The 20,261-nt window shown below is 35.5% G+C and overlaps 1 protein-coding gene across 1 annotated transcript in view; it reads left to right on the forward strand.

Annotated features, from left to right (window-relative positions):
• LOC137645941 (ubiquitin-conjugating enzyme E2 Z-like) overlaps positions 1 to 20,261 on the forward strand; it is a 232,768-nt gene that overhangs the window by 61,663 nt on the left and 150,844 nt on the right. The window lies entirely within an intron of this gene.

Genomic DNA, 20,261 nt, shown 5'->3' on the forward strand with positions numbered 1-20,261 from the left:
ACCGACTCTTAGCAACACCATGTTCTGTCAAGGTTCAATCCTTGAGTTCTATATGATTATGTTTACCCTTCCGTAGGTAGAAAAAAATTTAAACTCAATTTCCACTGGGCATAAATAGTCTACATATTTTTTTCCTCCGAGAACTATTTACTATAAAACATTATATTAGTGGATATTTTTTTTTTTTACTGAATTTCCCTTCCATAAAAATTTTTCATTTCATTGAAATAAAACTTTATATGAGAATAAATCGTTATCACAAACGTTTTTTCAAGAGTTTCTTGCGACACATTTATGACCATGCCATAAATTAAACCCCTGTCAGCGTATTAGCTAATAATTTATTTCTTGAGTCTACTATGATGTCAGAGACTCGACAAACCCACTAAATTAGTTACTGGTGAGGAAAACTTAAGTAAAAACTACTACTATAGTCTGACATATTTGTACCAACCGTGTGTCACACGATCGTACGTAGTAACGACATTTTATATATATATATATATATATATATATATATATATATATATATATATATATATATATATATATATATATATATATATTATGCTTTGTATCTTCGCTCTCCCCTCGCACTGACAGGGACCTGAATAAACATGTTTATTTTTCTCACTGTTAACTGTTAACAGAACTGGTTGTCGGTTGAACATGAAATTGCCTGTTATGTTTTATGTCCTTTTTTTCCTGGACTTGATTTATATATAAACTGATGTTCTGTAATAAAGTTACTCAGTTGCTTTCATCCTGCCTTCTTAGTCACAGCCTCTCTCGGCCTGTCACAGATTTTAGACTGATAGATTGTTTACAACTTCGATAAAACAGCTGTTGCCACTTCTCTCTTAACCTTTAAATCGACCCACTAGCTAAGCCTGTAGCCATCCCCCTGTGGGGCACTATTAGGCACTTTGACCATACAAATATTAATCCGGAAACTTGAGATCCCCATTCCATTTAGTTATTACTTTTGAGATTCATTTTTGTTTGTCATGACTCTTGCCTTAAAATTTTCCATATGGCATTTAATTTCATGATCCCTTTAATGATAAGTAATGAAAATGTCATTACCTTTCATTATGTCTTATGGTATTTTTTATTTACTTATAATCTTGTAAGTAAAATGTCTTTTATTTGATTTTTTATTTTGATATTTTGAATATTTTTCGCCTGTGATGCTATCTCTTTCCTAAACAAGTTTTTAATTATTATGCTTTACACTGCTCCCCATTTGAAGGTTTCTCCTATCATTTGTATTCATCGGGTTATTTCTACAAACTTCTCATCCTTTCTCATATATATTTTTATCTTTAAAGTCTCAATATTCTTTTATATTTTCTCTCAACTACAATTTCATTTCTCTTTATTGTCATTGGTTAACATTTTTGTGACTACTTTATTCTTTTATTTTCTATAATTTCTACATTAACTTTTGCATATAATACATAGCATTTTGATTAAAAATATATTTCATTTAAGGTAACAAAACTCATGCATCCTCATTCATTATTTCCTTCTGTAAATTATGACATAGATATGGAAGAGGTATTTAAGCTGTGTTAAAATTGTTTTATAATTCCCACTGGAATTCATGTACCAGGTTTCATTTTTTAAAGGTTATTTAGCATAAACTCATCATTGGGAGAGATATATTTCATTTACAAAAGTTATCACAGGAATTGCAATGAGATGATTGTATACATAATACATATCACGAAGAATCTTCATCGTCAGATGATGTTATTTCAATGATAAATGAATCAATATATTTATCAATGCAGATATCGTTAGCACTATCCTCTTTTTGCAAGTTTTCAGAATGCCTAACTGCATTTGCCCAATTTGCAGTTGTCACTGATTGAAGTGCTTCTCTAAAGAGTGGTTTCAGATCAGCCATTTTAAAATTGTTTCTTTTTGCCACATAGATCTTTACTTTGGCCCAAATCAATTCTATGGGATTACATTCACAGTGATAAGGAGATAACCTAACCACTTGATGTCCGTTGTCTCGTGCCATTTTGTCTATTACATAATCATTTTTAATTCCATGGGGTAGTGAATTAACCATTTCAAATAATTCATACTTATTCAGATGTTCACTTGGATTTTCACCTTTATTCTTTAGCCATTCCTTTATGACGTCTTTTTTTGTCTGACATTGTCGGAGGTTTGTTAATTCTTAAGCCCTGTCCACACGATCGAGCATGCCCGACGGGCAAACATTGATACCAGACCACAATAGTTAGTAAGAATGAGGGTTAATGACGTCAGGAGCGGGAAAGCCATAAACAGGGATCTGGCATCATACAGTGATGCCAGATCCCTGCCTTTAGTTTTCCCGCTTCTGACGCCATCAACCCTCATTTTCACCAACTATTGTGGCCTGGTATCACTGTTTGCCTGTCGGGCATGCTCGATCGTGTGGAACAGGGTTTTAACGAATGATAAGAGGCGTTATCCAAAGCAAGGATAGACGATAGAGGTATATTTGGAAGAAGTTGATGCTTGAACCATTCTTCAAACATTTTTTAATTCATTTGATGGTGGTAATCACCATCATTTTAAGATTCAAACACCAATTCGGCATTTGGTACAAATCCATCATTTGAGCCAGCATGTAGAATTATAAGTCTTTTACCTTTTCCAGTTAGTGGTTTCACTCCTGTTTTTTTTTTTTTTTTTCTCTCTTTGAATTCATATCCGTCCAGCAATATTTTACTGTATAGTTTTGATTCATCCAATTTTCATCAATATATATTACTGATTTACTCCCTTTCATTTTAATTTTCCTTAGAAATTTTGTTCTTGCACTGACAATATCAGGTTGTTCCACGAGAAAAGGTTTTCCATCCACTTTTCCATATTTAAACCCCCTTTCTTTCAAAATCACGCGTAATGATTCTTTGCTTCCACGAAATTCCGAATTTTCTTTAAATTCACACAAAATCTTATCAAGATTTGATTTTTCTTCCCTGACATAGAAATTATGGACAATTCTCCTTAAAGTACAGTCACTCATATAAATTGATGGATGTCCGGGTGATTGAGAGAGATTTCCATTTCACCCCTTTCTGGACGACAGGTGTCTGGGAGTGCGAGACCAGTCGAATATTGAACTACCTAACTCTGCTGTAGTAATTGTTAACTTTTATGAGTATGTTATTGATCTGTTTTTTTTTTTCCACGTAGATATATATTACAGAGGTTCTGTTCTTTCCTTCTCTTCTGCCCTGTTGTTTTTCTCTCGCCTTTCTACTTGTAGTCAAAGTGAATTAGATGGGATGGTGGATCAGTCCAGAAATAATTAGCAACAAGAAGTATTTCATGACAGTGGATGGAGAATTTGGTAGCATACCATAAAAAAAACCTCCCTCTGGATCTTATTTTTTTTTCCAAAGACTCATTAATAAAAAAAATGCTAAGATGTATGATTTTTCCCTTTTTCAAAATTGGATTAAATGGGCACTGCTAGTCTTCTGTTATAAAGCTTGACTCTCTGAAAAAGGATTGTTCATTAAACTATTCCATTGGAAGCCTAATTTGATTTGCACAGGCTCACATTGTTAGCAGTTGTCTGTGTCATTTAGACCATTATGCCAAATGCTAGGATCATTGAGGGTCATTCCACACTACTTACACCCACCCTAGAAATAATTTTTGATATCCTGAAATTCAATTATCTAACGCCAAGATCGAAATCAATGGGACTTGAACCCGGTTGTGCCAAGCAGTACACAGAAATTAAATCCCATTGTTAGTAATATTGATAGTAATGGCGAAGGACTTTGCGGGCATGGTGAAATGATGTATTTTTGGGGATTAATTCAATAAACTAAACATGTCAGAGTCAAGCTCTTGGGAGGAATGTATTGTATAGGCTGAGGATTGGCCATAGTCGGCCAAAGCACAAAATCTTTTCGTTTTTTTCTTCTTTTGAGCGATATTCATGCACAGTTTAAGAGTACTTCAAGTTTTGCTTATAATAATTTTTACTTCTTTGCTTGCTTTATCATTCAGTTGAATTTATAGCTATTATTATTATTATTATTATTATTATTATTATTATTATTATTATTATTGCAGTTGTTTTCAATTACTTATCTTTTAAAAGTATTTGGTATCAATTTTCACCAACAGATTTCAGTTATGTTTAATTAATGATAATTTTTATTCATCCTCTTTTTTTTTTCAAATACTTTGATAATCATTATTTGATGCTTCTACTGATAGTGGAGAAGATATCAGAAAATTTTCCGGAGAATCTTCCATTTCCGGAACCAGACACCAAAATTAGCACACAGACTCGTTGGGGATTGCTCTTTTTAATAAAAAAAGATGCTATTGAATTTACAGAAATATTGCATTTCGCAATAAGATGGCAAAGACTTCCCTTATCCGAATGCTCTTGATGTCAAATCATACATTTTTTTTTACTGCGTAGAATCCGAATTTAGAAATATGTACTTACCCATTTCTTATATAAGCTATAAAAACTTTAACAAAACAAGAGGAAGAGAAACTAGATAGAACAGTGTGCCCGAGTGTACCCTCAAGCAAGAGAACTCTAACCCAAGACAGTGCTAGACCATTGTACAGAGGCTATGGCACTACCCAAGACTAGAGAACAATGGTTTGATTTTGGAGTGTCCTTCTCCTAGAAGAGCTGCTAACCATAGCTAAAGAGTCTCTTCTACCCCTACCAAGAGGAAAGTAGCCACTGAACAATTACATTGCAGTATTTAACCCCTTGGATGAAGAAGAATTGTTTGGTAATCTCAGTGTTGTCAGGTGTATGAAGTCAGGGGAGAATCTGTAAAGAATAGGCCAGACTATTCGGTGTCTGTGTGGGCAAAGGGGAAGTAAACCAGAGAGAAGGATCCAATATAGTACTGTCTGGCCAGTCAAAGTACTCCATAACTCTCTAGTGGTAGTATCTCAACGGCCGGCTGGTGCCCTGGCCAACCTACTACCTACACACACACACACACACACACACACACACACACACACACACACACATATATATATATATATATATATATATATATATATATATATATATATATATATATATATATAGTTTGCCTAAGTATATTATACATAGAAAATAATGGCGTCATTTGAAAAATAAAATTATTTATTACCTGGTTCTTTAATATCTTTAGACATTTTCGTCTTTTGAGATTTACTGAGGATTTAGTTAGACCCAACTTGTGAAGTTTTAAATGCTGTTTGCCTCTCCTTGCCTTATTGTTATGTGGGACTTGAAGTTGACACTTCTGATTTTATAATTCTTATGAAGCCTATAGGCCTAGAATTAAAATGAAGAAGAGACTGTGGAGAAATTTCACAAATCGTAACTTTATGCCCAGATAGACACCTTTCATAAATGACAAGATTTGATGCAAATATTTATTGTTGCTCCCAGACATATAGCCATACCCTAGTATGTGTTAAAGACAAGACGACAGAGTCATATTATTATTATTATTATTATTATTATTATTATTATTATTTTTTTTTTTTTTTTTTTTTTTTTTTTTCGAGATACGTTGCTATTGTAGAATCTGCCCATTATAGGTGTGGGGGAATATGTCTGACCCGATTATAGCTTTCCCTTCGTAAATTAAAGTTGGATAATATAGGTAGATTTAATTGTATTTCTGGTACCGAAGATAGCACACCACTTCGCGTATTTACTTAATCATTTATCATTATTACTTCTCCCTTAATATACTCCTCAAGAGATTAGACCTATATAGGCAGCGTTGACTGTTACCTAAGCTTTGGCTTGAAATAATTCATTGCAAGTTTCGAAACCACGACCCTAACTACCCTTTGCTTCATACACAAAACGACATAAGCAAAATCAAGTAATAACTTTGAATTGATAACCCAAATGCATAGATGGTTATTATTATTAGACAACAGGACTAAGCTTAGATTATTTTCCCTCTTGAAGCCCTCTTTCCCACTCCAACTATCTACAGACACAGTTCCAGGAATAGTCTCACGGAATCAAGGTGTTCAGAGGGATTCGTGTTTCATTAATGTATTACTTTTTTTTCTGAAATATTTTTAACTATCTAATATTTTTTCAATAATAAAATTTTTCATAACAGTTGAGCAACTTTGTGCATTCATACACATGTTTACAAAGTGAAATATAAGATTTATTACCAAGTGACAAGTTATGTTCAACGCTGTCCAATGCAATAATAAATAAATAGCAACAGTCTGGCTGCACACTGTAGACGGGAATTTCACCCCCCCCCCCCCCCCCCCCCGACCTCGTGCCCTTTATTAGTAGAGGAAGAGAAGAAGGAAAAGGATAACAAATGGTTACTAATGAGAGAGAGAGAGAGAGAGAGAGAGAGAGAGAGAGAGAGAGAGAGAGAGAGAGAGAGAGGAGAATTCAACACCAGACCAAAGAAAGCCTGTTGCTGTTTTGCTGGATAACCGGGGGACGTCAGTGACAGGATACTATCTTTCTATCCTGCCTGTCTCGGAACCCCAAACCGAGAGGTAGTCCTGAATCGGAAGACACCTAAGAGGAAGGATCCTCAACGGAGTCGATTTCTTAGGGCTTGACCCGACCCAGGACTCTCGGAAAACCCGAGTCTCTTTACTTTAGGTTATCCAGGACGATACAGACATCACTGCCATTACTCACCGGAAAATATTCTCTATTTAAGAAGACTCAAACATTTTATGTAAAGTTTATAGATTTGTTGATAAATTCATAATTTTTTTATAAAGTTTGATAATTAAGAATTTAGTTGCCTTTCATAATGATCATCATTATAGCTATTTATGAATTTTGAATATTCTTCTAGCAAATAGATCAGTATTTTGATGGACATTGGTAGGCACCCATTGATACTATTGCGAAAGTTATTGGGTACTGTCAGATCCCTCTCTGGATAAAGCACATTTTCCCTTTACTTAATTTTCGAGTCAACACAATATGAATCTCTTTATTAACTTTTAAAGGACAAAACTGGATAACACTATTCCTATTTAAATATGATTTCATAAAAATAGTTTACTTATAAAATCATTGATTAAAATTTTGTTTTAATGTACTGTATAAAAGAGGAAAATCAAATAAATAGATTCGAAGAGTAGACTCGAGAGGCCGACCCTGTTATACAATGGGAATAATGAGGTTGAAAGATGCAGACAGTTACTTGAATTGCTAAACTCTTCTAGAGTCGATGCTTTGCAATGAGAGTATAGCTGTTAGGAACCTTGTTTTCAATTATGGCTCAGCAATAGCTTATTAGGAAGCAGCGGGTTCTCTGGTGTGTTGCAAGAAGTCTTAAACGATTAAAACATATTATTTACAAGAACAATATCAAGTCGACCTTTCAGGGGTCGGAAGTTTAGTCTAAACACTGTGTCACTGAGATGTGCTTTAAAGATATGAGACTTTTCACCCTCAAATTCTATACTCCGTATTTATTAGGCCTATAAACATTTCCATTCCTTAACCTGAATATCCAGCCTAGAATTTCCATCGAACAGTCAAATAGTTTCCAATTTCACTATAACTATTGTTTGTTCGTAATTAAGACTGTCTAAGGTCCAAACAATATCAGTAGACCATGTTTGATAAAATTCTTTGGAAACTTCAATTTTACAGCATGTGATGTATGAAGTAGGAGATGATGAATGGAGAAGTATTGATTTAAAAGCTCAAGATAGAGACGGCTGGCGAAATGTAACCGGGGCCGTTAGGGTCAATAGGCCTAGGAAAAGATGATGACCATATATATAATGAATTTTAATTCAAACTCTTTAAAATATTAAAACTGGTCAGTTTAATTCATGAAAAGTAACTCATCAAAATAGTTTCTCTTAATTATTTTTTTTCTCTTGGAATCTGAAGTTGTCTAAATTTCTGGGAAATTGCGTAATCGTTTGTACACTGAAATAGATCATATTTGCTGCTACTGAAGAAACACAAGAGGAATATGAATGCTTGATTTTAGAATACTGCACAAAAGCAACGATGTGCCGGTAATGTCAGGTAGGCCTACAATGCAAGGCTCTATAGCTGCAGAAGCTGTGATGCCATATAGGCGTACTATGCAAAGCTTAAAACATGTAAATGCAGAAGCTATAATGTCAGATATGCCTACAATGCAACGCTTAAAACATGTAGATACAGAGCTGTAATGTCATATAGGCCTACAATTCAACGTTGAAAACATGTAGATGCAGAAGCTATAATGTCAGATATGCCTACAATGCAACGTTTAAAACATATTGATGTATTATAGAAGCCATGACTCCGTTTTCTCTCTTTCCTCGGATGTTCTAATGGTATTTCTTTTAAAAATGAGTATGCCTTCACCTAAATGAAAACTTACTATGCAGAAAATGCAAATTAAGATAATCTGCCTTTAGGAGATATGATTATTGTGACAGACTAAAAGAAAAATGGCATCTCATCCGCTATCTCTTCATAGTGACTTTCTTTTTTCATTTTTTTTTTCGTAACTCATTGATAAAGCCAAGGTCTTAGTAAGGTCTACAGATCTTGGTTAAGTAAAAAATTTGTTTGATACTGGAGGATCATCGGTGCCATGATGGTTGAGGAGGCTCTAGAGGTGGTGCTTTTGCTTTTCTATCCTCACTTAATATGCAGCTTATTCAAAATTCGCAAATAGCTATAATTATGATTATTATGAAAGGCAACTAAATTCTTAATTAACAAACTTTATGAAAAAAAATTATGAATTTATCAACAAATCTGTAAACTTTACATAAAATGTTTGAGTCTTCTTAAATGGAGAATATTTTCCGGTGAGTACTGGCAGTGATATCTGTAACGTCCTGGATAACCTAAAGTAAAGAGACTCGGGTTTTCCGAGAGTCCTGGGTCGGGTCAAGCCCTAAGAAATCGACTCTGTTGAGGATCCTTCCTCTTGGGTGTCTTCCGATTCAGGACTACCTCTCGGTTTGGGGTTCCGAGACAGGCAGGATAGAAAGATAGTATCCTGTCACTGACGTCCCCCGGTTATCCAGCAAAACAGCAACAGACTTTCTTTGGTCTGGTGTTGAATCCTCCTCTCTCTCTCTCTCTCTCTCTCTCTCTCTCTCTCTCTCTCTCTCTCTCTCTCTCTCTCTCTCTCTCTCTCTCTCTCTCTTATAATTATTTATTTTTGCATTGGGCAAGCGTTGTTCGAAAGTTGCCACTCAGTAATAAACCTTATATTTCACTTAGGAGATATGTGTATGTATGAAACAACGGTGGTCAACTGCTATTAAAAATTCTATCATTGAAAAATATTGGATCGTTAAAGAAATCGTGCTAGAATATTTCAGGTAAAAAAATAAATACGGTAATGTAGCCCGAATCCCTCTAAATACCGTGATTCCTGGAACTGAGTGGGAAAGAGGGCATCAAGAGGGAAAATAATTCAAGCTTAGTCCTGTTGTCTAATAATAACAATTTATGCATTTGGGTTATGAATTCAAAGTTATTTTTTAATTTTGCTTGTGTCGTTTTGTGTATAAAGCAAAAGTTAGTTGGGGTCGTGGTTTCGAAACTTGCAATAAATCATTATAAGCCAAATTTCAGGTTATAGTCAAAGCTGCCTATATACTGTAGGTCCAATCTCTCGTGGGGTTTATTCAGGGAGAAGAAATAATGATAAATAAATAAAACTACCTCTATTATTTAATTTTACTTCACGAATGGAAGTCTATAATAGGGTCAGACATATTAACCCAAAGCTGTAATGTGCAGATTCTACAATAGAAACGTATCTCGAATAATAATAATAATAATAATAATAATAATAATAATAATAATAATAATATGGCTCTGTAGTCTTGGCTTTATAACATACTAGGGCATGGCTATAAGTCAGATGACAACAATAAATATTTGCATCAAATCTTATAACTTAAAGGTGTCTATCTGGGCATAAAGTTGCTATTTGTGAAATTTCTCCACAGTCTCTTCATCATTTTATTTTTAGGCCTATAAGCTTAATAAGAATTATAAAATCAGAAGTGCGAACTTCAAGTCACATAACAGTAAGGCGAGGGGCAAACTGAGCATTCAACCCTTCACAAGTCGGGGCTAACTAAATAATAAGTAAATCTCAAAAGACGAAACTTTCTAAAGACATTAATGAACCAGGTAATAGACGATGATTAAGACTGATAATACAAATATTATTGTTTAAGTAAATAGTAGACAGCAACAATTCATTATAACATATGTATAATTCTTTGTAATACATAGGCCTATGTGAATAATAAAACACGCAAATTCCAGTAAAAAAATTAGAATAAAGACAATTTCATCTTTTAAAAGACGTCATTATTTTCTTGGTATAATATACTTAGGCATACTATATATATATATATATATATATATATATATATATATATATATATATATATATATATATATATATATATATATATAGTAGTTTATCCTCCTGGGAATAATGTCAAGCAATTTATTACAAATATTTTCCTCACGCACAGACTCCCAAGATGATAAGCATTCGCTAATGATTGCTTGTCTACTATTGCGAACGGGAAACGATTATGAAAATGAACGCTTGGTTATAAAAATGAGTTAACTCTTTGTTTCCTTCTTCGGTTGTGTAGCTGTATACTGTACATATAGGCAGTAAGACTATACTTAATTACCACATATTATTCATCTTGCTGCCTAGTCAGGGCAAAATACAGTTTAACCCCCAAAAAAATGTAACAAAAGGTTTCTCAACTGATTCTGGTAGTTTTTAATGTACTTTTTAACATACCAAAAGTTTACCAGACTATGACCCCCGGAAAAGTGTTTTTTTCAAGATGGCGTCCAAGATGGCCGCCGGAACCTTTGAACGATCATAACTATAACTATCAACTCAAATTTGATAATATTGGTGTCTATTCCTACATTTTTGGGTGCAAAGAACACGTTAAGATAGCTAGGGATATCATTGAGCTGTTAAATCATTATGAAATTGGATTCTTCACCTTCAGATGTTCACTATCACCTTATACACAAACACTTACAACAAGCAATAGTTACAAGAATTTATTTCTAGAGGCATAATGATAGCAAACTAATCATGAACGTCTTCTATAGGGTTAACTTACAGTACTCATGTTTATATAATCTTCTAATTATATCAAATCCTAATTACACTTAACAGAGCCTTATATTTCAAGTACTGGGTTACATTAGTTAATAACACTTTTATATGTATAGAACAAGTTTCAGAGTTTCAATTTTTAGTGTCATCCTCCTCCTCAGTATCAACCTCTCGAGTGTCGTTTGGATTGTTACAGTTTTCAGTCTGGCAAGGGCCACATACACCAGTGCAAGGGAGTCCATAACTTCTGCAGCTGCATCGAGATAATCTGCATCCCTCTGAACAGTTTTAATGGATAATTTTCAAGAGTTTGTCAGGTGCAGCATTGTTTCGGGTCATAACTGGAACTAACTGATCATTCTCGAGTTTTTATCCCCATTCAATTGGGCTCATTTCACTTGCCTTTCCTATCCATACCATAATTTGTTAATACACACGTTGGCTATGGAAACTTGTTGCTGATGATGTTGGGGGAAGCCTTTCAGGAATGACAAATGCTTCAGCAGTTGCCACTTTCCTGGTGAAAATGGTATGGAGAAGTGATGATAGTGTATCATTAGACTTGCCTCCAAAGCAATCAACCATCAGTTCATTGCCAAGATCTGATATCTCCTCTTGAGATTTGTTTTGAAGGGTGAATGCACTCGCACAGGACTTCATGACGATCAGATTTCACTAATTTCTGGAAGACTGACTTTTTTCCAATGCCGAAAATCCTTGAAGTGGAATCACAGCCTGAGTAGGCATGTACTAAGAGTAACTCAGTGCATACATCATCTAGAGTTTCTTTCAACAGGTTAATATTATATACTTTGTGTTCTCTTGACTGTTTGCTTGCATCAGAACGGAAGTAAATGGTCTCATTGTCTGTTCTGGTATAAGGAAGGAGCAGGATCAGCAAATCTGTATCCTCACCAACCAACGTTGTGGTGTAATGATGGGATAGTTCAACAGTTGCCTTAACGAAATCATCATCTGCATCACCTGGTGACTGAATGGCATGGCATCCCCTTCTAGTTAGTGCTTTGCTGATAAGAGAAATCATGTCTGTCTTGTTTTTGTCACGAGATAGAAAGTCCTCCCTTTTGCCTGAAAACTGTTTCTGCTGTGAAATTAATTATAGGGTGCAGGTTTTTTCCTCGTCTCAGATGTGTGTTGTCTTTTATAGAGGGGCCTTCACCATATCCATCGAACACCACTGTTGCTTGTCCATAATTTCTCACAGTGAAGTCTGCATAAGACTCAGCTATTGTATAATATGAGTTGCCTCTCTTCCATGGTAAACGATGGAACAAAGAGCCTCCATCAAGCACATAACAATCTGTTTTAGGTTTAAAGTTAACCACAGCCTCACTTGAAATGGCTGCAACATGGTCTCGAATTGCCTGAGCAAGCAGAGCTTTATCTGCTTTTCGAAGAATGTTCCTAGTCGCAAAGAGGGCTGGAGGATATGGGAAAGATCTCCTGATCTTGACATGACAAGGAAACGCTGGAACAGAAGGGCAGGATCAATGGTACGATCAGGAGCAATCTTCACAGCTCATGGCCGAACTGCCTGAATTATGGCATGACCAACTGCAGCAACCTTGGGACCTGTGTCTTTCCCAGCGAACAATGATTCCAGTGCTATTCGCAGAGTAGTTGGAATGAACTAAACCGCTTAACCAAGCTTCAAATCCTCACTACTTGGATACTGATTCTTCATAGAGGAAACCTCAGACTTGATGTCACTTTTCATTAATCTGGCGGCAGTTTCAATAATAGCAAGTTTTTGGGATTCTTCATCATCTTCTTGACACTTTCCTTTGTAATATGATCTCAGAATCTGCGATGTTTGTTCTCTCATCGTGACAATATCATCCAAGCCTTCTCCTTCAGAAAATATGATTGAGTCCTTAAAGCTCTCTTTTAGATGCTTTTTCAAACTGTAATGCTCATAGAGTTCGAAATCAGGATTGGAAAGATAACCTTTCATTATGAGGCTCAAAAATGTCACAGTTAGTTGTTCCTCACTGTTCGGTTACAGGTAAGCACACATTTTCTGAAATGCTTTATACTTATCTTCATCTTTAGGACGCCCTGGCTTTCTGCACTTGGCAAAAGGGGCATGCTGGAACTCAAAAGGCACAGACTTAAGGTTCCTGAAATTTCTACTACATGAATGATGATAAAGGCCATCTGCTGCATGTAAATCTCGTAAATGCGATGGGCCCTTAACAGTCAGTCCCCAATCATCTGAACGGGATTCACAGACCTCCAAAAGTGTTTCCACAAATTTGTCTGTGCATACCCAGCTAAAGTGTCCCTTGTTCAAATCAATTATACATCCACAGAATATGCAGTCCTTTACACTATCAAAAGCTCCACTTGAGTATCTTGTGGTTCTCTTTCCTGGCACAGAAGCACAATTTTCTATGCAACATGGCTTTTTATATTTTTAACATTAATGTACTGTTGACGACAGCTTTTATGCACTTTCATACCAGCTTCAACTACAAGATCGTCTTTCCACTTTACACTGGCATCATTTATTCCTTTTGACCCCTTCCACTGAATTGCAACCCAGTTATCACTGGAATCCTCAATCTCCTCCTTGCAGATTAGACAAGAAGCTTGACTGACTGTGCTTGCACTCATTGTTGAATCATATCAGAAATAGAGAAAGATGCGAATTAGTTATGCAATTAGATCCAGTCAAATATATGGAAAATGCCACCTCTACCCCCAAAACATTGGCTCATAATGGGCCAATATAATTTTTTATTATCTTAATGTGTTCCTTGCCCCCAAAATGTAGGAATAGACACCAAGATCATCAAATTTGAGTTGATAGTTATACAGTTATGATGCCATCTTAGACGCCATCTTGAAAAAAACACTTTTCCGAGGGTCATAGTTTGGTAAGCTTTTAGTATGTTAAAAAGTACATTAAAACCTACCAGAATCAGTTGAGAAACCTTTTGTTACAATTTTTTGGGGGTTGACGGGGTATTTTCCATATATTGACCCTACTTGCCTGAAATAGTACACTCTAAACCTCGTATCTGTAGCCGCACAGTGCTGTGTAGGTCAGACCAAAACAGTAGCATTCTCGTCGACTGCAGCATTCCGACTTGCACTTACAATTAGTCTGCTACCGGCAACTCTCTGCAATGGGTGGAGGCTTTGTCCAAATTATCTTTTCTTAGTCGAGCACAAGTTTAAGGGAATTTTTCCTTTCCTTGTCACCCTGAGTCTCACCCCACATCCTCGCTTTGATCTAGTTTCAGCTTTCATACTAAATGGCCAGTAGAAATAAAAAACAATGTCTGCTCTCTTGTATTTGGTAGAGTGTGCTTGTATTGTAAGAAGTACATCGAGCATTGCTTACTCTTCAAAAGTTTTTGAACTTCATGAGGGCCAATCACCCACTAATGCTACACCAGGGTTGTAACTTGGCTCTCAAAAATAGTAATGAGGTGGGATTTTTGACATGTGTGGAGCTTTCTGCTATCATTGGAGGGAAGAAGTCTGTGATTGGTTCTCATGACGGAAGAACTCCTTCAAGTCATACTCTCTGCCCTGGCATGATATGAACAGCTTGGAGAACAGACGATTGTTTGCTTTGAAGAGTCAACAGATACTGATACCTGTAGTAAAAAGTCATCCCTGTTCCTTTTGATTTGTTCATAGATGGTGGATTCTTCTTTTCTTCCCCGTCTCTTAATAAACTCCTGGAAATTGACATTTCCTTTCTCAAAGTGTGCGCTAACCAGCTCTGAAAAAACTTCAGTGAGCAATGTTCTTTGCATCAAGTGAAAGCAGGTCTCAACTCTCAGCCTGGAGAAGATTGCTCACATCTTGCATGCCTTGTGAGAGCTTTTATATTCTCTCAAGGAACACTGTGCTCGTTCTGTTTTGTCATGCTGGATGGTGTGTTTAGAACCCCCTTGATCCCACTTCTTGCCTCATACTGTGTACCCAAGTGGCTGACTTCAGGACCAGCTACCATCCACCATCTCAGCACTGATAGGTCTTCAGTCATGCCCATTGCACTCCCGCCTGCCTTGATGACAGTGATGGACCCAGAACAAAAAGCATCTCATTTATTGCATGGAAGAGGGAAATATTAGTCACATAGTGTAGCCATTATGTTTTTGTGGTAGTTATGCACATGGTGATTTGAGCTCTTCACTCTTCTTCTGGCAAGGACAACAATTGCTTCAGTCAATCTTGAATTTACACCCCTGGGTCTGTTACTTGCCATCTTGGTGAATGGCATTCAAGGTATCATACTATGGTAATTATCTTTATTCCGTGAATCGAAGCCGAGGATTTATCCTTTTACCACCTTGATCTCAATCATTTAGAATAAGGTATGAGATACGACTAGGTTTGAGAATAAATGTAAATGACTTACATCTAGCTTGATCGTTCATACAGTATCGTTCAAGTCCTTTGCAGTCTGTTCAGCAACCAAGACACTACATGCAAAGGGCTATAGACCTGTTAATCTTAGCTCGGCTCTCCTGCGCTGGTACAACCGGTAATATATGGTTGCTTAATGATCCAGGGCTTATTAGACAGCATATGGGACGCTAAAATAATGATTTAGGCACACTAAATAATCATTCGGCTGATACTGAGCCCCATACTGAGGTTTACAACAGTGGTGCCATCCAGCGTGTCCTGATTGAGTGTTGACATTGCTCTACTGCAATGAGGAAGTCAATGGGTAAGTACATATTTCTAAATTCGGATTCTACGCAGTAAAAAAAAAAATGTATGATTTTACATCAAGAGCATTCGGATAAGGCAAGTCTTTGCCATCTTATTGCGAAATGCAATATTTCTGTAAATTCAATAGCATCCTTTTTTATTAAAAAGAGCAATCCCCAACGAGTCTGTGAGCTAATTCTGGTGTCTAGTTCCGGAAATGGAAGATTCTCCGGAAAATTTTCTGATATCTTCTCCACTATCAGTAGAAGCATCAAATAATGATTATCAAAGTATTTGAAAAAAAAAAGAGGATGAATAAAAATTATCATTAATTAAACATAACTGAAATCTGTTGGTGAAAATTGATACCAAATACTTTGAAAAGATAAGTAATTGACAACAACTGCAATAATAATAATAATAATAATAATAATAATAATAATAATAATAGCTAAAAATTCAACTGAATGATAAAGCAAGCAAAGAAGTAAAAATTATAATAAGCAAAACTTGAAGTACTCTTAAACTGTGCATGAATATCGCTCAAAAGAAGAAAAAAAACGAAAAGATTTTGTGCTTTGGCCGACTATGGCCAATCCTCAGCCTATACAATACATTCCTCCCAAGAGCTTGACTCTGACATGTTTAGTTTATTGAATTAATCCCCAAAAATACATCATTTCACCATGCCCGCAAAGTCCTTCGCCATTACTATCAATATTACTAACAATGGGATTTAATTTCTGTGTACTGCTTGGCACAACCGGGTTCAAGTCCCATTGATTTCGATCTTGGCGTTAGATAATTGAATTTCAGGATATCAAAAATTATTTCTAGGGTGGGTGTAAGTAGTGTGGAATGACCCTCAATGATCCTAGCATTTGGCATAATGGTCTAAATGACACAGACAACTGCTAACAATGTGAGCCTGTGCAAATCAAATTAGGCTTCCAATGGAATAGTTTAATGAACAATCCTTTTTCAGAGAGTCAAGCTTTATAACAGAAGACTAGCAGTGCCCATTTAATCCAATTTTGAAAAAGGGAAAAATCATACATCTTAGCATTTTTTTTATTAATGAGTCTTTGGGAAAAAAAATTAAGATCCAGAGGGAGGTTTTTTTTATGGTATGCTACCAAATTCTCCATCCACTGTCATGAAATACTTCTTGTTGCTAATTATTTCTGGACTGATCCACCATCCCATCTAATTCACCCTGACTACAAGTAGAAAGACGAGAGAAAAACAACAGGGCAGAAGAGAAGGAAAGAATAGAACCTCTGTAATACATATCTACGTGGAAAAAAAAAAAAAAAACGGATCAATAACATACTCGTAAAAGTTAACAATTACTACAGCAGAGTTAGGTAGTTCAATATTCGACTGGTCTCGCACTCCCAGACACCTGTCGTCCAGAAAGGGGTGAAATGGAAATCTCTCTCAAACACCCGGACATCCATCAGTTTATATGAGTGACTGTACATTTATCAAAATTGTCTGTGTTTGTAACAGGTCTTACCCTCTTCCGTTTCTTATTGTTGGTGAACGGCGAAGTTGCATTATATTCCCCAGACTCCCTTGCTTCTTTGCAACAACAATGAATTATAGCTTCGCTCAACTTTGTAGCCTCAGTTGCACGCAGAACTGCTTCCGACATATTACGAAGTGGACCGCCATTGTATTTCTCTGCGACGGAGTACTTATAAACATAAGCCATTCGTCTGGCTCTCTCTGGCAGATGACCGCTTGGAGACTTCCATGATGTACTGTTTTAGAGCGTCCTTTCTGTAGGAATGAATTAATTTCACTGCCGACTTTTGCTCTTTGTAACCTGAAGGAAAAGTCATACTTTTGGGTGCTTAAATTAATAAATTCTCATCTAGAGCTTGCGGCGGAGCTTATCCAAAGGGTAGCTTAAGGGATAGTCTTCAAACGTCATGGTTTATTAGGCTTAGCCACCTGCATATCGCGTGTCAAGGTCACAAGATAAGTGGCAGCGTTTTTTTTATACAAATATCACGTTTACAAATGCGATTTCTCATTTTAGTTTCAAATAGAATCATAATCACAATATGCGAACGTTCAATTCCAGAAAAAAAAGTCATGTTAAGAATTTTATGCTATCCCTTATTGATTTATGTTTTATAAAGTAGGTTAGTAGGGTATTCAAAACGGGATACTTGTAGATGTGGCACCAGTGTTCCTTCCAAGGACGTAAACAATCTCTCGGTTTACATCTGTCAGAGTTTAACTTCTACTAGTATTCTTAACTGTCACCTAATCGAGACTATCATTATCAGGTCTTAGTTTGTTCAATCGAAGGATGTGAACAGAATTTTGATAAAAATAGCAAATACTTGAGTTAACCAAAGAGCTCTTGAATGAACTCGATAGCTTCTTTGGTGTCTGCAGCCAGAGTTGCCAGATATGGGGATTTATCCCTAGATTTGTGAATTTTGAGTGTCTGGTGGGGATATTTTATACAAAATTTTATGAAGAAACAAAGCTGAGTAAACTTTTATATTGTTTCAATTAGTTTGCTTAATACATAGAAAACTGCCTGCTAATTCAATATAATAATAATAATAATAATAATAATAATAATAATAATGTTTATTGGACAAAAACATATATACATACAAAATATTTACAAAAAAAGATTCGGTCCAAGCCCATGTGGAGCAGAGCTCTTCGGGCAATAATACAATAAAATAATATCATCAATTAAAAAAATTTATAAAAAGTAAATATTGATATCGATAAACTAAATGTACTCATATATATACATAAGAATATACATATGCATACACATACAAATACATATACACACACATGTACATATACATACACATGTACACATAGACACATATAAATGAGATTTTTAGCCTAAAAATAAATGGAAATGTACAGTATATTCGTATAATAAAGTATGATAAAGAAGGGCGGAATAATAAATAGTACAAATTTTGAATTTAAACATTGATATGGTAGAAATGCTAGACTTACAAATGTATACAAGCAATAAAGAATATAAGAATTAAGAACATTATTGCATTAATGGTTAGTTCATGAAGAAATGTCTACTAATAAAACTTAGTACACAGATAATAACATATTAGTATATGATTTTTTAAAAGATCGAATGCTAAGCAATGCCTTAAGATAAGCAGGCAGAGTATTCCATTGTTTAACTCCCTGATAGAGATAAAACTGTTCACATTTCTTTACACGTACGAAGGGAAGAGTTAAGTTAGAGTCTCTTGTTCCATATTGGTGTGCTGATTGTACCTGAATTATTTTTTGTCTAATGGATGGATATTTATGCAGCGAAAGGGTTTGAAACATCAAATTCATTAAGGAGAGTTTGTAGGTATCCTCCAACTTCAGAATCGAGAGAGACCGGAATAGAGGTGATGTATGAGCTAAATAATCACTCGAAGTTATTATTCTCACCAGTTTTTTTTGCATAATGATTAGCGGTTGCAGGACGTTTCTATTGCAACTCCCCCACGCTGTAATGCAGTAATTTAGATGAGGAGATACTAAAGAGTGGTAGAGTTGTTTTAATATATATAGCGGGAAATAATCCTTCAGCCTATATATGATACCTATAACTTTGGAAATTTTATTGACTATCATATCCACATGCTTACTGAAGGTTAATTTATTGTCAAACATTACTCCTAAAAATTTTCCACTGGATTTCTGGTCAAGAGTGTGATTTCCTATTGCAACTCTTATGTTACCGGGAACTTTGCGCAAAGAAAATATTATGAAATATGTTTTTCTCTCATTTAGGGTCAATTTATTCGATAGTAACCAATTTTTAACATTATTTAAGTTAGCAGTTAAAGAATTACAAAGAGAATAAATATTTTTATGACAAAGATGGAGCGTGGTGTCATCGGCAAAAAGTATGGAGTTTAATCTGCCAACTGAACGAGGCAAATCATTAATATAGATGAGGAAAAATAACGGTCCTAAGACTGATCCCTGAGGAACACCTATTTTGACATCCATAATCTCTGAAAGATGACCATCGAGCGTGACAAATTGTTTTCGATTTGTCAGGTAGGATTGGAGTAAGAGTAGTGCATTGCCTCGTATACCATAATGTTCCAGCTTTTGAAGTAGTATATCATGAGACACAGTATCAAAGGCTTTGCTCAAATCCAAAAAAACCGCACCAAGGTATTCATTTTTATTCATTGCATTATAGATATTTTCAAGGAGGTCATGAACGGCATCACTAGTACTTACGCCTCGTAAGAAACCATACTGACACGTAGAGAAAATGTTACAACTATTGAAGAAAGAGTAAAGTCGACTATACAATAGTTTTTCAAATATTTTATTCAACAAAGGAAGGCAGCTAATTGGTCTATAGTTATTAACATCTGATATATCACCGGATTTGTGTAA

The sequence above is a fragment of the Palaemon carinicauda genome, chromosome 8 (genome assembly GCF_036898095.1).
Source record: "Palaemon carinicauda isolate YSFRI2023 chromosome 8, ASM3689809v2, whole genome shotgun sequence".
Lineage (NCBI taxonomy): Eukaryota > Metazoa > Arthropoda > Malacostraca > Decapoda > Palaemonidae > Palaemon > Palaemon carinicauda.